The following is a 26,581-nucleotide window of genomic DNA, read 5'->3' on the forward strand; positions in this document are numbered from 1 at the left end:
ACACGCTGCAATCCAGACTTTCAAATATTTCAGGATCTGCTGTTGGGCCCAGATTTTTCTGAAGCTCGTATTCAGACACCAACGTTTTTATAAAAGGTCAAAATAGCCTACAGCCCCGCCGTACAGTTGGGCTGTCACAGGAACACGGCATACAACACACCACAGGGGTCCAGAATGGAAACAGATTTATTGAAAATTGTCCCCTCGTGGATAGAATGATGGGAGAAGGAGGAAGGCATACTGCAGTCAAGAACTGGCCATGTGTGCGCATGGGCTGCGAAGTGCTGCATGCAGGAGCACACTGTTTTAAATAAACATCAGGCACGCTGCACGTTTACTATACACATAGTATGTGCAAATGTGCAATAGGTCTAGTGTGACACAGAAGTATTGGATTGACTGCGCACGTGCTGTAAAGTCCATCTGTGGGCATGGAGTGGAAATATTTGGCATTTGGGGAGCAGAACTAGGAGAAACAAAAACAGAGACTGGGAAGGCAAATGGTCTGGAAGAAAAACGAGGGCAAAACTGGGGGGACACAGCCCTCATGTCAAACCTTTCTATGACCCAGGTAGAAAAAAATACCCACTGAAAACCTGAATTCTGGATGGTAAGTACTCTGCTTGCTCCTGTCTACCAACTGTATAACACCAGGGCAGTCATTCTGAGAAAGGGGATTGTTAGAAGCTTTTAGAAGGAAATACAACACCTTAATAGCACCTCCCATACTGAAGGATACATCACTATCACAATGATTAAACGCGCCCAGGGTTGACAGTGACAGTTGACAACTCTGTTGAAACTAACCCAATTGTCTTTATGGCATAGACATGTCTGTTCACACTGGAAATGGCTTTTCCGTTTCCTTCTCCTCTATTTGGCAAAAACCATTTTTTTAGCATACTTTTCAAGTTTGGGATAATTAGAGCATTGATCCTGAAATCTGAGCCATTGTGGGGTGGATACAGGGCTCAGAGCCTTGTTGGGTTTCAGGCTCCATACCCCCATATCTGATTGGAGATTTGGGACCTTTTATTGCATGTTCACACAAGAATAGTCTGCTGGCAAAGATCACAGCAAGTGCTAGCAAATGATTATACATTTTATAAGAAGAGTAAAACTCCCCTTTTTATCAGCTGCAGTCCAGATTGTAATTCTCTGCCTGATATACAGCACACCAGAAAAAAACAAACAAAAAAAACAAACAAAAAAAAAAAAAACAAAAACAAAAGAAAACAAACAAAAAACAAAACAAAACAAAACAAAACAAAACAAAACAAAAACAAAAAAAAAAAAAAAAAAAAAACAAAACCAGAAAGTCTGGCTTCCAGGAGAATTATTGCACCCTCCTGTAGCTGCTTTAATTTGAGAAAGAGAATCCAGGAGAGCACACACAGAAATAATTTATTTTACAAGTAATGCTCATGTCCTAAAGTCGATTTATTTTCATTTTCAAATCCATATAACTGTGGTAAACTAATATATAATCTGTGAAAAACAATGCACCACATGTTCACTTACAGTTCCATTTTTTATCAGAGGATGGTCTTTCTACAAGTTGTTGTTTTACTCATAAGCAAACGATCTCTACAGGAGGAGCTGTTTCAGTTCATAAATCATAAATACTGTTTGATTTTTGGTCCACTTTGTTTAAAAACCTGACACCTTTGTCAAAATAGTTCTGGTCACAGGAAACTTTATCTTAAGTACTATGGCAGTACCTAGGAGAATGGAACTGGGAAATCTGGGATAGATTTTGGGGCTGGTTTGAAAATGCAAAATCACTGCTGGAGGTTGCACCAAGGTTACATGGGGAGAGTCTCTGTGGATGCTTGTTCAGTGGCCCAGGTTCTGGACTGATAAAATAACTTTGAATACCCCGACATTTAGAGAAATTATACTTTTATTTTTTAATTGAGAACTTTATTTCTTATAAGGCAGACATGATTTTCAAAAAGATGTTCCTTTTTGCATGGGAAAATGTTGGTATTAAAAAAGCTTCCGTCAATTAACAAGGGCATAACAAGAGTGAATCTGGACTTGCAAAATCTCATCAGCTGAATTGCTTCAAAACCAGAAGCTGAGCCAGCTTGTCACAAGACACCACATATCTGCATCCTACTGCTCAGATTCCAAACAAGTTGTAAAATATTTTGGGTTTGGTGAGGCTCCAGCTAGGGTTTTCAGTGCAAAGCTTGTAATCCATGAAGTTCTGATGCACCTGGAGCCCCCTGATTTATTTCACTAAGTAGCAGCTCTCCTGGGATGTAGCAGCAAGTCCTGAAACAGTCCCCGAATCCAGCTCTGTGGGTCTACCTGGTCTCTGGTGAGCAGTGAAACATCAGGCTATGACAGATCAGGTTTGCTGGCAGTGCTGGTGCCCTCCTGAGAAAAGCTGGAGCTATTTCATCTGCCCAGCACCAGACGCCATGCAAAGGCTTCCAGTCCTCCCTGAGCTCTGCCTTAAAAAAACAGAGCTGCCCCGAAGCCACCAGTTTGCCACATCAGGGATTATTATTAACCCTCTGGTGCCAGAAGCCATGGTTGATGTATAAGGAACTTGCACAAGGGCTCGATCCCTTCTTTATACCCTGAGACATGCAGGCCACCTGAAGAGTGTCCCTGCTCAAAGTCCTGGTTCCCACAAATGCAGCTCTCTAAGTAGATTGATTTTGGTTTTTTTAGGTTGAGGGCCTTAGTGAGGCTCAGGATATGACCCATGTAGCAAGGCAGGCACCTGCAGCCATCTTATTTCACATTTCCACATCCCTGTGACTGTCTTTGTTCCTTTCAAAATCCCTTCTGAAACTGTTTCCTTCTCCTCCTACTGTTTAGATGCTCTTCTTCCATCATATTTTCTGCTAGGTCTGCTCATTGCTAATTCAGTTCTTACAGTTATTTCTAGATTTCTGTGCCCTCGGTCACCTTTCCTGGCACTTATCTGGAAGTGCGGTACAAAGATGTAGTGAAGGAATTCAACATGTGCCTGTTATCTTTGATGCCCAATTTCCTTCAAAACTCAACTCATATTCTTTCCTTTTGTTCACAAACCTAATTCAGAATAGCTAATTAAAAAGGTCAAATGTGAAGCAAACAACTGGCCCACAAAATCCAACAGCTTAAATGAACTTTCCACCTTTCCACAATAAAGGATTCATAAGCATGGTATCTAGATACCCACATTATTAATGATTCACTAGCAGTGTATTCATTAGTAATAAGCACTAGTGTCATGTCAATAGTGCATCTAAATTGAGCTAATTACATTACCTGATGCCTCATATTTTACACGTATAATTTATTCCCCATGGGATGAACCCTTGGCTTCTCTCCAAAATCAGGTAAACAGGCCTGGTTAGTCTATTCTCCACTGGAAAGAGAACAGAGCAAAACCCTTTATAGCCCGTCCCAGTTGGCACCCTCAGGTCTGTCCCATGGCCCGCAGCTTGCAGGAATTGTGATATTCCCCGGTTTTTCTTGGATGCAGGACTGCGAATTGTGCTTCTGCCTCACATTTGCTCTGTGTCCTGACTCCTTCGCCTGAACCCCTGTGGCAGCTGGAGGCCACGGTGTCTCACCCTCAGTGGGAGAGAGGCCACCACAGACATGTCATTTGCCACAAACACCTCTGGGAAGGAGATACTATTGTTCTTGCTCAGTATTTCTGTGTTGCTTTAATTTTACCCCCACTCTCTGCAAGTTGGTTGCCCTTTGAAATGTTTCCAGACATTCAAAAACACACGAAACTTTCTGAGGTGTCATCCTGCTTTGGGTAAATCCCAAGCCTTTTTCATGTCCTGAGAAAATCTTAATAGGCACAATTTCCAGAAGCAACGTCCTTCTTTAGGGAGTGTGAAAAAATTGTTCCCAGTAGGGAAAATCTTCAAAACATTTTCAAAATATTTTTTTTATTAAAAACAGGGACATGTACCTTTGTAAATATTTTGGCTTTATTTCTTCACTCTTTGACCAGATGTGGTTGCTTATGTCTTTGCATTCCCATCTGCTGGTTGCCCACCTTTAGTAGTCTAACTAAAATAAGAAAGATGGGCAATAGATACAGTCATACTGTCTAAGTTCAGCAACCTATCTTTAGTGAATAATTTATCCCAGACAATTACCCTGGGCTTTTTCTGTAGTCAGTGGAAAAAGATACTTCCAGGCATATATTCAAATCACTTAAATTAGGTTCCTTGGGTGGCACATCAGATGCAACCTTCTTATTTGCATTTGCGGTGGTGATTTGCTTTCAAAGGAAAATTCAGAGAACTTATGTACACAAATATCCTGTGCACAGTTTATCATCTCTCTTTTTACAGTGCCTTGATAAATATAAGTCTAAACACAGTACCCTTTGCCTAATCTATTAAAAATTGCATATTGCAAATAAAATGATGGACTTGTATTTCTGAAAACATGATACATCACCTCCCTCAAACACAAATACATGCCCCAGAGAGGGTAATATGACACAGCTGTGAGGATTTCAGGACTAACCATGTAGCTGGGACATGGCCTAGAGCTTATGCATCTTCTGCTAGTACAGCTTTTAAAAAGACCTCCTGCGAAACAGTATGTCCATCTAGACAGAGGACTACATTTGCCTAAAGGCTCCATTCTCCCCACCTATTTCTACAGATCTCCTTTCTACTACATGTCAAAGACATCTTTGCTATTAATTAACTGTTCTGATTTACCATGCACGTACTGAACTTCCACTGGTGAAATTCTCCTGGGGCTCTTGGTGGGACTTTATGCCCTCCTAATTTAGAAGAAACTCTGTGAGGGACAAATTGCTTGTCAAGGCAAGAGGATGAGTCTTAGACACTTGGAAATTCATCTATGCTAGGAGGAATGAACCCCAGGGACCTCCGATACATACTGTGTGCCACAGATTCCTGGATATCTTATGAGGGCTCAAGGAATCCCCTCTTTAGCATGTTTGGTGGTACAAACATCTACTTCAGCAGTGGAAAAAACATGAAAGGACAGATTTCCACAGTTGCTGCCAGCTGCCTGCAGCACATTGTTGAGGGTCACATTTTGGACACCGCCAAAACCAAGGGGTTTCGGTGTTGTCTGCAGTGGGGCTAGGATTTTTCTGTGAGTGTCCTCTCCTTTTGGGTTCTTCTTCTCCAAGTTCTGGAAACAAAGGAAATAAGTGCTTAGAGTAAGTGACTCAAAACACAGAAGAGGTTCAGGACACATTAAAAAGAAAAACCATTCAGCAGGGAGTCTATGGAAAAATCTGAAGGAAGCCTTGACATAAAACAAATCCAATACCTATCCCTACCAGGGTCTCCTATTACAGTTGTACTGACTGACATATTATATCTGGCAAAGACTAATGCTACTGTAAAAAGCCCATGATGTTAGTTTGACTGTTCAAATACTCATGAAAATAATTCTTGAAAAACTTTCTATGCAAATTTGACTACAAACACAGTATAATCAAATTAATGTTTATTTTTACTTCAAAATGCTAACACCATACTAGAAGTGAATAAATTGTTGTTTTGCTTTAATTGCTATGATAGTAAAATATTGTAAACTGGGGAATAAAAGAATATTGTTCTAGAGAAACATTTTACAATATCATTTGTGTCTATTTTACTGTCAACTTAGCAACTTTTGAGACCCCATAATAAAAATATTGTACTTGATTTATCCATTCTACTTGAGACTATGACTCTTGAGTTAATGCTGCAATGTCAGGGAAGTTTAGGAATCCAGTGGTCTTAAATGAATGTCAGTTAGCTAAGAGGTGTTCAAGGAGGGTCTATTAATAATGAAAGCTCCAGGCAAATGTATAATGCAAGCCCTTCAGATCACAACACAGAGTTCACATTCTCTTGAGAGTCATCTGAGGAAGAAATGTTTTGTTATGATGAAGAGAATATAATATACAGTAACAGAAAGAAAAATCTATGCTGTGCATTCTATATGCATGAATTTATGTGACACTATAGGTATAGCTACATAAATAATAGCAAGAGAGATCTATGACAATAGAGGTAGAGAAGACTTCAAAAGAAATACCATTTTCTTGAATGCTTTAATATTTAAAAATAGTAAAATGTATAAAAAGTCCAAAGAGATACTATTATATGTCTGGTGATAATCTAAATACAGTTTCATTACAGCCTAAACCTTCATCTTAGTTAGCAACAAAACTGACTTCCAAGAGATGCCTAAATGGAAATATTTATTCTCCAGTATATAATATGCTCAAAAAAAATTATAAACTTTGGAAAATAGTCCTTGTGATTTTACTAGTTAGGAAAATAAAAACAATATTTTCTGAATTTTATGAATGGAGTGTATCAGAGTCACATAACAAATTAATAGGATAGTAGGATTAAAGTACAGGGTTTGTTGGTTCCTAAACCAACTCAGACTACTGTTAGAATATTACTTTTTGTTTAGGACGACTATCAAGAGATGTAGATGGGCAGAAGTTATGCTCACGTTTTTTGTTTGAGGACATGCAACTCCACACTGTCCTCAATAGATGTATAGGTAGCCCGTGTTTTCTAAGACCATGAATGTGTCCTCTAACTGCTTGACCAAGTGAGACAGCTACGGCCACAGATACAGAACAAATTCAACCAGGGCTGCACGCAGAGGCAGCTCTCATGGCCGAAGGACGTGGTGGGCTGTACTCTTCCCTTCCCCTCCCCGGGAGCTGCTTCTGTTTTACATGCAGGGTGGATGACGCAGGTGTGCGGTGTGGCCGGCGCCCAAAGGCTCGCCCACGCTGCCAGGGCGTCCGAGCTCAGGGGCAATCAGCGCTGATGGAAACAGGCTCGGGCTGCCATGCTTGGGGTGGATTTACTGAGGGATTTACACAGTGTGGAGTAATGGGGGTGGGACCTTGGCAGACAAGTGAGCTCGCACATTTTATGCATCCAGCTCACACATCTGGCCCTTATTTCCACCAGCTGCATCTGGTGTGTGGGCTTCAGGAGCGGGAGGCCAGCTGCGGTGCTCAGCTGTAGCCCAGGACCGTGCATGTCTTTTTGGACATGGCCCAGCACCTGAGCTGATGTGGGACAGCGTGACTGTTTCTAGTGACCCAGCGTGGCAAGGGTAATTGCACCTGTGCCACGTGAGAAAACTGCAGCCGTCCTGCTGTACAGGGCAGCCGTCCCACTTCTGCCTTCTCCCGTCACCTCCCCAGGTCACCTGGGGCTGTGGATCATGTCAGGGTTACGTTGCCTTTGCCCATGACAAACCGAGCCAACACGAATTATTTTCTGGGGTCCCACTGGCAGTTTGGTTGGTTTTGTGGTATCAAGGAGGGGTGTAAAAACCACTTTTGAGAATGTCTGTTGAATTCAACCCTTTGTGTCCCAAAATAAAAATGTATTTTTGGTTCTCTGTACTGACTTTCAAGAAGGCAGAGGGGTACTTCAGGTGAAGATCTGACTATGTTCAAACACTGAGGACATATTGGGCTTGTCCATCTGTGCATTTTTCAAAAAGATTGCGTTGCCTGTGAACACTTACAATTCCATTCTCCAAAGACAAAAATAGTAAAAAAAAATCTTATAAGTATTAAACAACAAATATTTGTTATTATTATTTCCTATTACTCTTTTTAATAACATTCCACAAGAAAAAAGGGTGCAAGTTACTAGGGATGTTGTTCTTCACAGTGAGTCATCTTAAGTCAGTCAGAATTATGTAAGTCTCACTGCAATTCTTGTCCCGAGCTTCTGAACCCACATGGCATTTTCTCAGGAAACTGTTAAAATTTTCTATTGGTTTACTTATACCAGTCTCCTATCTTACCACCGTGGTATTGTTAAGACAGAGAAAGTCACAGATATATCTTTTAAGATAGTTAACTATCCTGAGAGCTTTTAGCCCTGTACAGGAAAGGATGCTGGGAGGTTGTATTTGCCAAAGCACATGAAAGGTCACCTTCTCAAGTCCCGTGTGGTTTGTCCGCTGGCTGCTCTTTAAAGAAAGGCTCCTATCCTGGTTTTGGGAAACGGAAAGAGTTTCTCTCCTGAGATTTAGTAAGAGGCTCATGATACATTTATGTCATAGGGATCAGAACAAAGCAAAGAACAAATGTTTTTAGCCTGGATCAAATGCTTGGGGAATGTCCAGACTGGCAAGATATTCAAGACTGCTTAGAAAGCTGGATCTTTCCTTTTACCAGCTTGTGGAAGAAGGCCAAGCATTTGTCATCTAGCTTTGTATATTTTAAGATTTTTACGCTGCTAGTTACTAGAGCTGGTCCTAACATGAACTTGTGAGATGGAACTTCATCTAGGCATGCCAGTTGGGGAATGTACCTGACAGCTTACATCTGCTGTTAGAGAAACCATGGTTCCTATAAAAGCAAAAATACAGTATAACCATAATCCTAGTCAAGGGCTTATGAAAGTGCACCAAATCTAACATACACTGAATACAGGGACAAGAGGTCCACGTAAACATGCAGAATGATGAGGTTTTCACAGCACATGGTAATTAATATATTTACTTCATTGAGAGTAGGGACCATGTCAGTCAAACCCCTGCACCTAAAAAGTCCTGACAATCAGATGGGTTACAGCTGCCAAAATACCCATAGTAATGATAAACAACAGATTTGGTTGTAGCATTTCATGTTTCAATGTTCTAAGGAAACTAATTAAATTGGCATCTCATAGCATTTGGGAATTCGATTTACTCCTTCCCTATTTGATTTCAAAATTCTCAAGGCTGTCACCTACTAATCTCTTGTGTACACTGCATCTGATGGCATGCACACAAGAGAAAAGTACTTAAGGTTTAGTCATTTGCCAGTAGGGCTGTGGAGAGGCAGTTCTTTGTTTAAAATGCAACATGGTTTTTAGAAGTGTTTAATATTCCTACTTGCAATAGTTAAAAGTTTTAAATGCAATGCTTCAATTATGAGTGCTTTGGGGGCTCCAGGACCACTTCCATGATCTAAATGCTTTGGACTGCATGTTGCAAATCCATTTCAGGAGAAGACTTGAGCAGATATTAGCCTTCTTCCCATGCCCTACTCTTCACAGGTGCTGAGCCCAGAAGGGACCTCCATCAGTTTCCAACATGTGTTCTGCTGTTAATGCAGCCATCACTGGGGCACAGATTAAGGAACGTGCCAGAGTGCCTCTTCCTCCTAGACCAGATCAGCATTTAAGACATCCTAAAACACAGGATTATAAAGACAACTGACTTTTTCCCCTTGAGGCAGAGATAAGACAATTCAGAACTCATTGAAGCACGCTAACAGGATGTTTACAAAGAAAAATGCATTGTGGAGAGACAAACTTTCACATACCACCATGGACATGTTATTTAAATTGTATAAGGAAGTTCTTAATCACTTTTAATGGGGAAAAAAGCTATTTGCCTACTTTTTTCCCCACTCATATCTTGACCCCTAGTTCAGAGAGAGAGATTGGATCTAGGAACCAAAAGTCTGTGTTTACAAACAGCACTATAAAACCCACATAGCTATTAGTACTACATATGTTTTTGTTGTTCATATTCCTCTACCTGGTTTTAAAATATAAAATCATTAATAATTAAATAATTAGCATCAATCTAAAGAAAATTCCAAATGTAAATGCTTCGCTAAAAATGCTCACTGAAGCTCCCTTGCTGTGATTGCCTTCGGCTATATTACAGCCATTGCTTGTTTTGCAGAGCTTGAATGTCTGTAGTCTGAAAAATGGTGCTGACAGGAAAACTTAAATGTAACAAATGTCGGCTAAAAAAGGGCTAACTCTGTAATGATCATTGTCTTGCTTCCACTGTGACTTGAAATGAGAAATGAGAAGGAGGTTTAGGTTGGGGTTTAGTGAGATATTTTTCACTTAAAAACATAATTAGGATATTGAAAAGTCTAACAAAAGATGAAGATTCAAACATCATGGAGTTGAACAGCAGTGAGTGGAGAGCACTTTGTGGCATGGCTAATGAACAGCAGTCCAAAGAAAAAGGATGGATTAGAAAGACCAATAGTTCTCTTCATACTAATTTCCCAAATTTCTGTATACTCTTTGGAATGGGGATTATTATTAATTAGGCTCTTGCAGCTCCTTTTAAACTCTTATGTCATTATCTTGGCTAAGAAACACATTAATTAAACATAATATGAGAAAAGTGACATTATTGAGATTACTTTTCAGGCCACTGCTGCACATGTGTACCTATGCTGAAGTCCTTAAGAAATGTTAAAAATGCAAAGTAATTGAACATTTATTGTAACCTTTCCCCTAAATCATTAGAACTCCATTGTTTCTGCTTAAATTCCTCTCATCCTGGGGACAAGGAGAAAGAAAGGCAAGTAACTGACAGTGTGGACCAAATACTCTCAAACTGAATGGTAAAGGTAAAAACACTGGAGATTTAGGGCGAGTAAGATCCACCCTGCGACAGAATGGTGCCACAAGTCAGTAGGTCTCGATCTGTATTAATCTGCCAGTAACTCACCATGTCAGCCTGTGCAGTGCCTCTGGCCTCTGGTCAGTGCCCATGGTCTTCACGTCTTCTTCCTCCAATCACAAACAAGACAAACGAACAATAACAGAGAGCTAAATCTGTATGGAAAAGAGTCACACTCTCAAACATGTCTGGAGTCTGGTCACCTTTCTATGCACCGTGATTTGGATCAGCTTCCTTAGGCCTTTGCTCTCAAACCAAGACCAGGCTTGGATGGGTACAACACCCGAGGAGACTGCGGTAGCCTTGCTCTGGAGTAAGTCTATGTTGGCAGTAATCTGATTCAAATTGTCACAGGGGATTCTTCAAACAGTATCTGATTCTTAACTGAAGATACAGCCTCATTTTAACCTCAAATACCAGCACTGGAATTTCTAAAAAGCAATGGAATTATTTCAAAAATTCTTTATTGCATTAGCATAAAGGAAAGAAAGATCAGACTAGAATATATCTCACTTAAAACAGACTGTTGCTCTTTTTTGCTCCTGTGACCCTCTCACTGAGTGGAATAAAAGCCTACCCAGGACTGGAATGCAGCACTTCAAACTTTACTGGTGCGAAGCATTTATTTCTGGGCAAGGTTAGTGGTTCACTTACAGAAGATTGTAGCCACTATAAATGTTTAAATTTTTCAGTTAAAAACATTTTACAAGTGAATGTCTAAATGCAACACCTAACATTTCAGCTGCAGATATTCAAAATCATTGAATAAAAACTTTTATTTAAATGCCAAAATACAGATGTAAGAGCCAAAATTCAATCACTCAGGTTTTAGAATCTGCAGTTCAGAGACCAATTCCTGTCTAAGCTTTATTTAGAAAAAAAAAAAAAAAATCCTAAAACCTGAGCCAAATCTGATTCATTTTTAATTTTATTGCACCTAGTGTTATTAACAGATGGATGATAATTGGAATGGGAAACTGAAGTGGAGACTGAGAAAATAACTCAGAGAGGAGCGTGAGAAATTAAGTATGGAGAAGAGAGTGAAAGGATGAAGACAAAGGAAACAAGATTAAATGGGATAAGGTCTGGGAGAAAAATCCTTTCTGGCCAGACCTATGGAAACTGAAGGCGTAGTGATTATAATTTTGTTTGTAGATTGTCTCTGAACCACTGCCAACATCAGATAATTTAGCCTTGGTTGGAGTTTAGGAATGACTTACCTTTTTCCTCTGTGGAAGGAAAATCACTTTGCGATACGTTTTGTAGAGTCTTTCACTGGATTCAAACTGTAGCTGAAGGTGACACCTGATAATAACAGAAATTAATTCTTGGGTTCTGGACACAACACAAAGAAATCAAAAGAATTAGCAGAAAGGTATACATCTTCAGAAAATCTGATTTTCAACACACGCTCAGGCAAATACAAAGATACCAGTCATGTAGTCAGGATTTGGAAAAAAAAGGGTATATATGTAAGAGTGTACATATAGTTTTTTGAGCATACCAGGAAGATTTGAACAAGTGGAAGCAACTGTAATGAGTGAAACAAGAAAATTAAAACTCCGTTATGCAAAATGAACAGGAGTGAAGGACTATTTTGACAGCTTCTTTGGAAAGAAATGGTGAGCAACCGTAAACTGAAGAGTAAAACGTGAGTTGTTTAAGTGTTTAGTGTAGTGGTTGTTAGGTTTGTTGTGTTGGCAGTCATCATCTTCCATCACAAACAGAAAATCTGACTCTGTCTGAGAGTGGGAAAAGCATCATACCTCAGAGTACGGAGGAGAGCCAACTGGGATAACTTAATTTCAGGTAGTTTATGACAAATTGGCAATGGGGTGCAGGTGAAAGGAATCACAAGCCTCGCAAGCTCAGCCATTAAGAGTCACAGGTCTGGAAAAGCTCTCGGGTCATGTGGAGTTTGGGATAGAGATCTTGGAGAACACGGGTAGAAGCATACTTGGTGAGATGAGAGCTAAACCCATGCGCGCTGCAGCCTGTGTGTTTTAGGGTACTCTATTTCTGCAGCTGTAGGGAAGCTGCTGTCCCTCACTGTGAAAGGCATCTCCTCCTTTAGACACCAAGTGCAAAAGGCCTTTGTCTTAGTTGCAGCTCTATAAATGGTTTCTTTCTAAAATAATAATGAACTTCAAACAACAGGTGACATTCTTTTTAATGCTGATGCAATTTGTTCCAATTTGACTCATGCTGTAGCACTTCTCCCTGTGCCCTATCTCTTATGTCCAAACTAAGCACGATGTTTCAGCATGGGGAAGCTGAAGCAAGCAGTGCAAGCAAAGAAAATGTGAAACTGCTATTGTTTCAAACACATCACTAAACCAATCTTGGAAAACAGCCCAGGCTGTTCCTACCCTGCCTCTTCAGTCAGTGGAAAGGGAGGCCAACAAAGGGAAAAAAAAAAAAAAAAAAAAAAAAAAAAAAGAAGAAAAAGGCTCTGTGCTCCTGGGCTCTGCATGATCGCCATCTCTGCCATCACCCTGTGCCCTCTTCATTCACACTTCACACCAGATGGACGGCTCTCTGACACCATCACCTGCTTTGACCCTTGCCTTCAGCTCCCTCTGAAGACAATATTACAGCAGCCTGGCACAAAGTGCTTTGTATAGATGCAGCAGTTTCACAAATGTATACAGTACCTCAATTTTCTAAAAATAACCAAGGACAGGAAATGCTGAGCTTAACTTCTTCCCCTCTGTATAGCAGAACATTCAGTGGCATAAGTGAAAATGAGAGTCTTAAAGCAAAATCTTTGATATAGATGCTCAGGGGAGTGGTTTAGTAATATATAACATATTTTTTATTTGGTAAGAAGTCCAGATTTCTTAATGTCCTGTTACATATCTAAAGCGTTATGTGCACATGCCTGAAAAATGCATTTAAGTCTACACATCATGCTGTTTCATCACGTACTTAAACTCAGTGAATTATTTCCCAGCCAGATTTTATTTTCAGATGTACCCAACCATCCACGTGAGGGGCAAAGCAAAGGAAACATGTCTCTTCCCCTTCCTCCTTTCTACCATAGAAAAAAAAAAAGAGCTTCATAACCATGAAACCAAAATACCTTTGTTCTTGGTGCTGTTGTCATGAAATATATTCCCATTAAGTCTGTTTAACCAAAACCATAGCTGAGACCTCAGGATGATTCCCGTCTCTTAAATATGTGACCCAGAAAACTGAAAAAAGTGAAGTTCTATTATAACCAACTAAGAAAATATCTTTAGGCTTGCTAAAAGTAATCAGGCAGGGATGCTCGACTAGCTCTGCAGAATTAGTTTTTACAGGAAGACATTTTATAACATTTGTGGACAATATCAGTGTACCTGGCACTCAGTAACAGCCAGCTGGGCTAACAAGTGGCAACAGAGGGAAATCCTGGTGCGCGTTACAGACACTTTGCAGTGCTGCAGCACTCCCAAGGCTAGTGTTGCCAGCTAACTCGGGTTTTTAAAGTATTACTACATCTAGGTAAAGACTTTTCCAGTGTATTTGAATCTCTGCATAAGTTGTAGGAGTATGGCTGGAAAACAGGCATGATCCTTGGCTTCTGCAATACCTTTTTGAAGCTTTTACCACTTGGCTATTGTTTCCAGCAAAAGAAGGCTAACGGGATGTGGTATAGCCTTTCCCAAGCACGCAGAAGTAAATAAAAGTAAGAAGGCAAAAAAACCCCAAAGATTAGAGAATGTCATGAAGCAGTGCAAAGATTTGAAAAGAGGTTTGAATGCTATTTTAACAAAGTAGTCTAGTTTTGGGGAGGATCACAGATGCTGATGGGAACTCTTTTAAATTGTATGGACGAGCAAATAGTAGAGCATAGCACATACATAGAAGGGCTAACCTGAACCAAGAGGTAACTTGTTATATCTGTACTTCAATATCAGCTGCAAAAGTTACATCAACAGATGATACAAATAACAAAAATAACAGTTTTTCTCCTCTACATATATAACACTGATCAGCCTTTCCTGTCTTCATTTTACAGCTACTGTATTTCCAGTTTACCTTCTTGGCAGACAAAACAGAAAGGGCACTTTATAACATCTGCATGCAATTTTTATAGACACTAGTGATTCATAAACTTTGATTTCAAAGACATTTCCTACAAGTCTTCTTGCTCCACAGGACCACATGAGTTTCCCCACAAAAATCCTTGATTTGTTTCCAGAGTTTATCTCACAATTTCTGTTGTCTTGGGGATGAAGCGGTTTTGTTATAGCTCAGTCACTGAGAGCTATTAACTCAGCAAGCTCAAACAAATTCCTAAGCCAGGAAAGAGTCCTTCAAGCATTTTTGTTCAGAGATTCTTTTGTTGTTATGATAATATATTTTGAACTTTATCCATATTGTTTCCATGATGGATAAAAGATGTATGAAGGTAAGATGGGAACAAGTAAGGAAAAAAAATTGGAGTAGGTTCGGTTAAATTTGAACAAAGTTTTTTGTAATTATAACTGGAATAAGTAAATATGCAAATAATAAAATGTTGATCTTGGCAATGCTATTACAAAACCATACATTCAAATTCAGTCAAAGTTGAGGCATATTGGTAATTTAAAGCTTAAATGCATTATGAAATTCTTTTAAGCATCACACATGTAATTTTGTAACATCTACTGATAAAAGCATTATGGGAACCCCAAAACCATGCGGCTTGGTTGGAACAACTGCTTTGTTGAAGTTGAATTGCAGACAGGAGCTTGTCTGATCTATGCTGAATGCAGCCATCATTACCACTGCATCAGAATAATGGTTTGGAAGTAACAAATGTTGAGGGCATTTCTAGCAGGTAGCACTGCTGTGGGCTTGTAGTAGGATCTAGTTTGTGCTCAGTGACTAAATATTTCTTAAAAAACGGCAAAGGATAAAGAATGAGTCCATGGTGGCAAGATGTGTAATTCCAGTAATTGTTGGCTCCAGGGAAACATTACAGGATCAGGAGAGATTGTGGGCTCTGAGTTTTTATTGGAGCAGTTTCAGGCATTGCTGTACATTTAGATGGAGTGCAGTAAAAATATTTGAAAGCATGAGGAAAAGGAAACTGTTCTCTAAACATGATAGAGATATGAATTTTATTTGGTGGGTTAAGGCAAGATCAGGCACAATCATATAGACATCTTTATGGCTGCTGTTTTGAAGAAGATTTTTATGGAATTAAACAAGCATAACCATGCTTTCAACCAGTTGTGGAGTTTCACTCACAGTTCCAGATATTAAAAGAAAACCCCCAAAACCAAGACCAGAACTGTTCCGCATCTAAATAATTCAGTGTATCTTAAAGATCCTACCTTTTGTCACCTGGGTGAGTTAGGTCTGAGAGCTAGCAACTTCATCTGCATTTTTTCAAACCTGTTCTTAAAGGTGCCTTTCAGCAAGTGGAAGTGGATCAAAAAGATGGGGACAGGAGTGCTAACAGGGTGAGAGTTCTGGGTTTAGCTTGTGTGATTCTCCTCAGACCTCTACGACATTACCGAAGAAGTTATTTCTTGGAGTGTCTCCTGCTTGCATATGTGTCTGGCTGAGAATTGTGGTGCACAGTGACCATTTCCAGAATGAACTGATGAACTCACAGATAGTTGTGATAAGATTAAGCACGTCAGCTGGAAACCAGATCCAAAGAAACGTGAGCTCTTTCAGAAAGAGGTCACCTACCTCAGGTGCATACTCAACACAAAGGGAATTTCCACTGACAAAATATCATGAGTATAGATCTGGTTAACTCCCCAGTCCTACTCAAACTTAGTTTTACAGGACTACACTAGTAGTACAGAAGGTCTACTTCCACATTACCAAAACTATTACATGGTTTGAAATGGAAGAGGCAAACAGGACTTTATTCCCTAACTGTGTCCTTCCATGTCAAAATGAAATACATGTTTTTACAAGGGTTCTTCATAATAAAAAAATCCTTGTTTGTGGCAGGGCTATACCTTCACAGGCAGACCTGTAGGCTTGGGGAGACACATGTGATTTGTACAGGTGGCCTCGTAGGAACAACATCTGCAAACACTGTCCCCCTCATAAAACAAGGAACTGGTTGCTCAGAGGGATTTGGTCCCCAAGGTTTTCGCATGTTCACAGTTCCTATTTCTGCTGCTAGGACAATGGAGAAGGGTGTTGCTGGAATGTAGCCCAGAGCAAAGAGATTGCTCAAACAGAGGATCTTGATGTTAAAATTCTGTGTTACTGGAATTTCAGTTGGTAGTTGCCAACATCTTGGAACAGTTCAGTCTTCGATATACTGTTGAAATTATTTTCAGTGGGAACATCTGGAATACAAAGATGTTATATTGTTCCAGTAAACAGAAATCCCATGAAATGATGGGAGAAGGTGTCACCTTATTATACAGTGTAACAGGGTGGTCTCCTGAAGGAATGTGATGGCAGGGACAGAGGTGAATGAATGGGATACGCATAATGTGGAAGATTATTATTGCCTTGTTATGCTTTATCCTTTTTTTACTATTGTGCCTATATGTGGCTGCAGTCTTTCTGTTGCCCAAACAGTACACTGTCTATGTAAGAAAGAGACAAATGGTTTGTGTGGGTTAGCCTTAGAAACAAAGGGCAATTGCTTAAATATCCTTGGAAGCCAACCTGAGAAAGCTACAGTCACTGCCCAGTTTCTGTGTTTGTGAAGGCACCTGCTGAGAAAAAGGACTGGTACTTTAAAACATAGCAATATGTGTGTTTGTGGGATGTCTTTTTCCTCTTTCTTTGGTACAAGGGTATTTTTAAGTTGTGGTAGAATACGTTTTTAAATAACCCAGTACTGTTGCTCCACTCAGCCTGACAACATACCACATATACTTGGAACATATAAAGAATTAAGATCCTGCTATTATTTTAAGCCCTAGACATCTTTGGGTTGTGACCTAGGGGGAAACTTCTGGTACATACAAATGGTACAGAAAATATAGTGTCTTTGTTTCAGGGAGCTCAGCTTCTTTGGTTATTATTTACAATGAGAAACTGCATAATTAGTTCAATTCAGCTGCGGGATGTCTGGGGTACAGGACTGTTATACCCATGGCTATCGGAAGGCATTTGATGCAGTATCTGAGAGACACAAACTCTATGTGGCCAAAAGGTACCGGTCTGACACAGAGGACTCCCCCCCGTAGAGTGGCAATGGACTGATGAAAGGTGTGTACAGAGCAAAAAGCATTACTTGGAAGGTCAGGAGAAAAGGGAATATCTTCCTGAAAAAAAATGACATTGTTATAGCTAGAATTTCTGCTAGTAGATGTATGCAGTTTAGTATGAGTTATGCCACACCTTTCAATACAGAATGGATCTCTGTCCATTTGGCAAATTAATACATGACCCTAGAAAATTACTCAGTTTCTCTGCTATACAGCAAAGTATATGCTACGAACTGGTGCTCTCTCCTCCACTGGACAAGGGCAAACCATATGGAAGAGCCAAACATGGGCAGGAAAACAAAACAGCCCATTTCAGGCCTTTTCCCACTGCAGTTTGGGTGAAGAAATGCAAGATGATGTCAGGCCCAGCAGGTTCACGGAAGAGTAAGTTAGTTGTACAGTGCTTCCATTTCTGTGGAAGATTTTATAATCATTACCTTGAAGCAGGATAGCTTTCAAGTTCCCAAGAAGAGCTCAGGGGAGAGTGTGATATTTAAGCCTAGACATCTTTTCTCATCTGGGTTTCCTGTCACAATGCCAGTGTCTGTGTGTGCAAAGTTCTGGCAGCCTGAAATACTTTGATATATTTTTTTCCCAGGCTTCAAAAGGAAAGGTAAACAATGGGCTTGTGACTCCAGGGCGAGCATTGGTAGCCAAGAGTTTACGAGGTAGCTCATCTTCTTTATGTTTCTGGCATCACTTTAAAAATTTTACTGTATAGAAGGGATGTGTGAAAGAAAAAGAAACTCATTTAGTGGTTTTAGAGGCTGCAGGTTTGGTGCCTAGAGGTGATTTCTGGTCCACACAGGTTTTCTGCTCTTGCTACCGGTGAAACAGAGGTCAACTCTGCATCAAAGACTTAAAACATCTATTTAAAACTAAAAAGTAAAGACTAACTTTTAGAAAATCCTTGAAAGGTATTTGGATTTCTTTGACAGCACAAACAATATCTAAGTAAAAAATCTGACAGGGGAAGGTGTTCAGTTTAACAGTGCTTTGAATATTTATTTTAAATGCTTTAGATTCACTAACAGGGCAGCCATGAATTCAATATGCATATACTCTGTTTTCTTATTTTGTGTTATATTACTGTTATATATTCTAGTAAACAATCTTGGAGCTGATGATATCTACACTTGAAAACAGATTTCAAAAACTGGTTTTGTATTGTTTAGCCTGGACAACCAATTATAAAGTCTGTAATTGTTCATTGGCACTTCCTTTGAGTTATCCAATAATCTGGGGATGACAGGGTGACATTTAACAATCGAGACTAGAAAAGGAATTAATATGAAGAACAACAAGTTTTTCTTAAAGACCTTTTCCAATCTAAATGACTGTATGATTCTATGAAGAGAATTACAATTTAGGGCAAAGTGAGAAGCAGAACCCTCAGAAAAATGCAAAAGAGAAAAACCAGGGAATACTCTAATGAAATATCAGGGAGAACTGATAGGAAAGGGTATACATGGTGGTTTATTAATTCAGGCCTCAACATTTGATTTACTGAAAATTGGTAGGAGTAGTCTGTTCTGTTCAAATTGGTCCATTACACTTGTCACCATGGTAGCTTACCAAGACATTAGAATTTCCATAAGCAGCAGTGCTGCTATATATAACATAGGGTCTGTCTTCATTTTTGTTACACTGAGTGTGAAATTGAAATTATTTAAATATAAAAATAGCACAAATCCAATGCACTCTGGCAAAAAAAGACTGGAAGACCATATAGCAGTTTGAACTTTCTGGTTTACATCTCTGTCTCTACTTAGGGAGTGGAAAACTCATTTGTAATACAGCTGTGAAAGGGCTAGACCTTGTACTAAGAAGACTTTTGGAGGTGGGACAGCAGTCATAACAAATAATCAGTGCATTTATCAAAGCAACAGAACAAGACAGTAGAAAAATCTCTGTTAATAGAAAATCTTTCCTCATTCCCTTCCCCTTTTTCTTTTCTTTTCCCTTCTCCTTTTCCCTTTCCCTTTTCTCCAGGTATGCAGTTCCCACAAAAACATATTGCTGCTCCAGAAAATGCTCAGATTTGGAAGTGCAGTCAAAGAGAAATACTAGTCACTTCGGTATGTCGTATCTGAATAACAGTAAAGTTACAGTCTGTTTCTACTGGAAATATTTCAGCTCATGATACTGTTGATGTCATGTGCTGAAATGCTCAGTCGTCCCTTGGTTGTCTGAGTTGTTACATTATGAATTTCATGTGTCCTTTTGCCTTGTGTTCTTAGAAGGGGAATATAAATGGTCTAAAACAACAGACTTGATCTAGGTATTTGTAATTATTGTAGAGTTTGAAATTTTGTTGCATTTTACAGTATTTTCACGTTCCATTTATATAATTTTTTAAGGTGGAAGACAGTGACCAGAAAATCATCTGTGACATCAAAGGTCTAAAGCCTCTCTGGCTGGATTAAGCCCTTCTTTGCTCCAGGCTACTAATTTCATTAATTCCCTTGATTTATATAGCCAGGGAACTCTTATATTTCACTTGAGATGACTGCATAATACATTCCATTACAATCATATTTCCATGCTTATTTTATTTAGTGCCAAGCAAAGAAAAATGTTGGCCTTCAGTTTACTGGTGTTTTCATTTGTTTTCTTGAGTATTTATGTAGAACTGCCACCTCACAACAGCCATTCAGGCAAGACAGTAGTGAACTGAAGCTAATGTCACGGTCCCTAGCCCTACCAATAACTGTATTTGCAAATATGTTTGCATGCACAAAAATAAAGTCTCAGTGCAGTCAAAATGCATAAGACTGACTACATCAGCTTTGAAAGTCTGTGAGGAATTTGACAGGGAATAAAGGCAATGATACAGTTCCCAGAAAACTGCTGCTCATCTAATTTGTTACACAAGGTTTGGGGATGCAGTACTTAAGAGCCTTCCTAAATTAGATAATCAGCTAGTGGGGCCACTAGGATGTATGCAGTGGCTTTTCTTTCTATGCAGCCCACTGAAGAAAATGGATAACTTTTGCTCAAAATCTCATGCTCACAAAATTTCACGTGTCAGTTTTAAGTGCACAATGAGTCTCCTGAGATTATGAGTTTTGAAATATTTGTGGAGATGTATAGCCACTTTCACACAGCTTTATCCCAGCACTAAAATTCCCATGGCTTCTCCTGAATACTCTGTAACTATATAAAACCCTGACACAGTTGAGAAGGATACAGATCAGCCTGCTGTTGTCATGGGGGGAGTTCAGACAACATCTGCTCTAAAAAAAAAAAATAAATAAATATACAAATGTACTGGATCTGTTAGCCATTTTCCTCAGCTGAATATAGCATAGTGAGCCTGTCAGTCATTAACCTGAGGTTTCTTCAGCCTTTTGGGTGGACTCTCAAACAGACTTTTTAGTACCTCTTAAGTAACCATCTCTCAGGCTTTTTTGTTACTGTCTGGTCCAACCATTACTGAAAAAGACAGTTTAATCAGCAGCTAAAGCCCCTTCTGCTTCTCTCTCCTTGAGATTTATGCATCAAAAAGCACTCTGCTCCAGGGGTAAAGGTCACTTTCACAGATACTTTTCCCCGTATATCTCCAACTGTTTCTACTCTTGCAGAGTGCAGTGGGTTCCCTTATACCAGCTCCACTTTCAAAACTGTATTCAAAAAAAGTTAATAGCAATAGACTAGAAGATAAGCTCACTCCATTTGGCTCTTTTGAGAGTTTTTATAGATGGATGATAGTATTGCTTTTTCTTCAGCTTTTGCTACATATTTGAAACGTGTTGTGTGTTACTCTAAAGGCTACTGTTGTGTTCAGGACCCCAGTGTTGTAGACACTGAATGAACCTTGAAGCTGTCTTTGCAGTTGAGGCTTTACTTTCCCTGGAGACCAAGCCAAGGAGGAGAGAGAAGAGAGAGAGGTGGTCCAGGAGCAGCCAGCTAATCTCTATCGTCTCAGTGTGAGCAGAAGCACTGGGAGAGAAAATTAGAAAGCTCCTGCAGAAACTGAAGTGTGAGCTAAAGAAGAGAAAGAAACAGATCAGGAGGGCAGGAAAAGACCAGGTAGAACTGAGTGAGGCTTGCAGAAGACAGATGAAGAGTCTGAGAAGAAATTACTTCTGCTGCCAAATCTAAAATTATCAAACATCACATTAGTTCAAGATGAAACATTATTTGTATTCAAAACTGCTACTATGTCCATTTCACAGTCAAGTCTTACAGATACAAGAACTTAGAGAAACCAAGCTGTAAGCCCTGCTTGTAGTAAAATATACATAGATCAACTCCATTGATTCTTCAAGTGTATAGAGATCCCTGATGCTTCACCTGGAATAATTCAAATCACTGTGACAAAATCTGACCTCTCTTTTTTACATACCCACAACCACAAAACTGCTCTGTGAAAACGAGATGACAAAAGTCACCTTTTTACTTTTTTAATATTCAATCCAACATTTACTTATATTTCTAAGAGGTATGTCCTTGGAAAGGCCTGCCAGGTACAACAGAAGGGTTTTTAACTTGCTAGAATTCACTAACCATACCTGTCCATGTCCCATCTCCTACACTTACCAACTTTTCCACTGGACACACCATAAGATCTTGACAAGAATTCCATTTATTTAATTATTTTTAAAATTGGTCCAATAATTTCTTACTAATATAGTTTATTAGTCTCTGATTAGTCACAAAAAAATCAGTCATCAAAATCAAAGAGCAATATGACAGCCCTTCAATAGCCAGCAAGAGTCTACTTCTGTCAGAAAATGTTAGTCATTGCAATTTATAAGTTTATCTTCAACCAAATATCAAATTTATTTTTGGTTTTTGGCAAACAATATTTTTTCAGACATCTCTAGTTCTTCATTAAATGAGCAAAAAGCACAAGTTAAAAAAAATCTGGTATGACTTTGTCCTCCTTGTTTCAATAGCCTCCTTAGAGGGCATTCTGGTTTTCATTTTCCATGTGTATGTTAGCTTGACAGCCTGCAGATATACATATACAATTGCAGATATGCATATACGATGTATTTCACCTCTATTTTAAAGACGTGGTTTCATTTTCCCCTCCTGTTATTGACAGACTTGTCATTGATTCCGATGTTCATAAAAGTAATGATGACAGATAGATGTCTGTAACTGAACAACCCACAGTGGAGTTCACTTGTTCTGGTAGGTGTTTCTTTTTTGCTTTTCTCTACTTACTTTGTTTCCCTTTCTCCAGAGCAAGTGTATTTAGGGATTTATGGATTATTTTCACTGACCAGATGTCAATAATATAGGATTTTGCTGGGCAGCAAAATTTCCTATTAGCTTTTTCTTCCCTTCTGCTTAGTTTCACACTTGTTTGATTTTGCTGAAATTAAAAAGTTTTATTATAACTGATCTCATATTTTGTTTATTTAATATACTTCTGTTTTGCAAGCAACAACAATAGTTTGTTGATATCCTCTTAAGAGCTCATAACTGTCTCTGTCACCAGCCCATGTAATATGCTAGCTGTTCCACAATAACTAGTTCTCCATTATTCTCTCTGCATCATCTTCACGATGCTTGAAAAATCTTTTCTTCCAGTTTTTAAATTGAGTTTTATGAAACACAAATCTGTAAAAGGTACCAGCAAAGGCAAGATGGTTGCATGAAGAGGAACAGCAATCACAGTGTTAGAGTGGGGAGGCTTCTGATGACAAAACTAGAGCTTTCTAAAACAAAATGCAAGTTGGCAGCTTGTGAGGCAGTTTGTAGAAGAACTGGGGTTTGAAGCAGAACTTGGAGAGAAGTTCAGGTGCTTTTCCAAGGATTTGAGTCAAATATGTCATCCGGAGTGATTTCGCCTGTCAGCACAGACAGTTCAGGGAAATACTGAGCCCTCTCTCTTTGTCCCTGTTTTTCAATATAGAGCAAACCCAGTTTAACACATAAAACTTGCTGTTCCCTCCACCCCCCGCCCCTTTCCTTACCCCTGTTTTATTTGTCTAGCAGTTGCCAGCAGGGATCAGACAGTAGGAACAGTGCAGTCAGCACCTTTTTCTAGGGCACAAGCACCGGACCAGAATTTATTGGCTTTATTCGCAGCAGGGAAGATCACTACATCCAAGAAAGAGCCTCTCCTGCGGGGTAGTGATGGTTTGCCACCAGCCCAGTCCATCAGCTTCAACTGTATAGTTTTAAGCTTTGTTTCATGCCCCTCGGGCTGAGAAAAACCTGCCTTTTCTGGAATGCTAACCATCCTTTTGGGGCCAGATGCCTCTGTTTCATCAGACAATAAATTAGAGAGCTCGCATTGGACTGGAAGTGACCATTTCATCGAGCTTGAGATGGGGATAGAAAGACGTGGCTGAGCTCTGACTTAAAAGAATGGCCAAGAGGCATATTTATCAGGAGGATCTCTATCCATCTTCTGGGTGGAAAACGGTAGCTGAAGCACTTCCCCTGCCGACGCACACTTTATAAAGCCATGGGGGGGTTTGGGGAGGGGGGTTGGTGAGAACGGGAGGCGTGGGGGATGCTTTTGCAGGGCAGCCTGCAGTGACACGGCAACCCAGACATATGGTGTCATTATTCAGCCGACACAAATTTGACACTTGGTGAATTTATTATATTTTGGTTTGCTCCTGGTGCCTGAAAGGCTTTGCAACTGTCTCTTCATAGGGCCTGTCACAGATGTTGATGTATTTTCCTCCTCCACAGCCAGGTTTTACTGTGGAAACTGATACAACTTCACGATAGAATTTCTGGATGAATTATTCACGCATTGCATGCTTTCTGCACATAGGGGGTTGGAAGAAATCCATCCTATTCAATAAATGGTCTCTTTAATCCCCTTTAACAGAGAATTTTCCCTGAGTTTAAACCATTTCTATTATCACCTTTGTGATCCTAATGTTTTGGATAACATATTTGCAGTTAATATCTTTGTTAAATTTTTCACTATATTTCACCTTAACATGCAATTAAATTGTCCAGACACAGTGATGAAACTGATACATCGAAGACACAATAAACCATATGGGCCAGATTCTCATCATCATAACTTCTGGTAGCCCTTTTTTTTTTTTTTTTTTTTTTAATCCTGCAGATCATTCCATGTCCAGTGATTTATAGGGTAATTCCTGAAATATCTCAATATTTGTTGTTGTAGACAGAATGGGCCGCTGCTAATGCCAGTACCATCTGTGGAGATGATTTTTTAATTGAAAAGAATTTTCAGTCTTGAGAGTAGCGAGTTGGATGAACTCATCACTGCCCCCTGAGAGAAGATTAATGAAATGAAAACATGTCGTACCCCTTTAATACCTGGAGAAGTAATAAGGATGCATCAAGTGACAATATAGAGCATGGTGCGTGGGGGTAAATTGCTTTAACATAACATGCAAAGTCCATCCAAGAATTAAAAATTGCATTTGCAGTTTTTAAAACTATTCAGGCGTTAGTGCTTTGTATTAAAACTCCTGATTCCATTTTCTTCCTGACTTCTAACTCCCGAAGCAGAGTTCAGATTCACATTCCCTTGCTCCTGACCCCAGATGCAATAATCCGTATTCCTAAAATAATCCCATTTAATTTAATATTAAATGATTTTGTGCCTGTAGTAAAGTTTTGAAATCAAATGGCTGCATGAATATTAATCTTATCCTGAACCAGTGCAAGTGATATTACTTCTGAAAAACACAACCAAGTAAAAGTAAGTAAATCGATATTCACTTTCCAAAATGCAAGAGTACTACTTCTGTTTTAGTATAAAGCTTACACTGCCTTTACAAGAATTGGTAATTTAAAGCCTAATACATTTTTTGTCAGATTACTGTGTTTTGCATATTACTAATACAGCCTGCATTGCTCAGTCACCAGTTGTTAAAATGGGATTTATATCCATATCTTGGAAAACTGCCTTTCTCCATAAAGTTCTGTGTATTAAGAGCTCATCCTTCTACCCTCATGGTAGTATGCAAACATGCAGAGTATTGAAACTACCTGGCCTCCATCCTAGTGTTGTGCAGAAGGATTTAAGGTATGATTAATAAGAATTTCCCAAAAGTGTTTCAATTCACACAATAACTTTAAATGAAACACACAAAGTAAATTATGTTTCATGGTTTTAGTAAAAAAACTGAAGAGTTTTCTTTATTTTTTTCCCCCAAAAATTGTATATTATTCATAAAAAAATACTGTATTTAAGAAAAATAATTTAACTGATGAAATTCTGTCATTACTACATCAAACTTCTGTGAAATGAGAAACAGTACAGCAAAATATCTTTTGATAATTTGAAAAAACAAAAACAAAAAACAAACAAAAAAAAAAAAAACAAAAAAAAAAAAAAAAAAACAAAAAACACCACTTTTTTTCAACAGGCTGGAGATTTCTCATTTTAAGTTTAAGTAGAGCAGGAGAATTTTTTTTCCAAAAAACAGATCAACCTGAGCTGGACACGGACACCATCATTGCTTTCCCATACGAACCCCAAGCTCTAGTTTCTCCTGGTCAGGACAGCAGGTCTAATCAAGTTAGCAAAGGAAAACAGAACACAGCATTCCAGAAAGTAAGTACCATCTCATCAATGAATCAAAAACTGGAGCAAATACAGAATTCAAGTATTTTAAATAAATAACCTTGCTCTTTTTTTTGACATTAATACACATACAAAAATCTAGTGAATTGCCAATGATTTAGGTGTAATCTTTGGAGATTAATTTCTGGAGCAGGGAAATAAGAGTGTAGGATATTAAATTTACCTTCTCCCAAATATGTAGTGTCCTTACTACATTACTTCTGTTAATGGGACAATTATGCTTTCTGAGTGATGTTTTTCTGCTCTTTCAGTCTTTGAATGTGTTCATAAGCTGCACCAAATGTTGGGGGCAGAGAGGAGACGGGGTTATTTAAAAGAAATCATCTAAAATGATGGTGGCAAAACCAGCGTAGGTGACAACTTAGTTCCTCCATTCAGACTGGTTACATCTATGAAGCTGTATGACGCAGTTATACCTTTAACAAGATTTTCAGCTGTGTTTAGATATTTCCATTTCTGTGGT

Source organism: Tyto alba, unplaced genomic scaffold (assembly GCF_018691265.1).
Source record: "Tyto alba isolate M040663 unplaced genomic scaffold, T.alba_DEE_v4.0 Super-Scaffold_9, whole genome shotgun sequence".
Classification (NCBI taxonomy): Eukaryota; Metazoa; Chordata; class Aves; order Strigiformes; family Tytonidae; genus Tyto; species Tyto alba.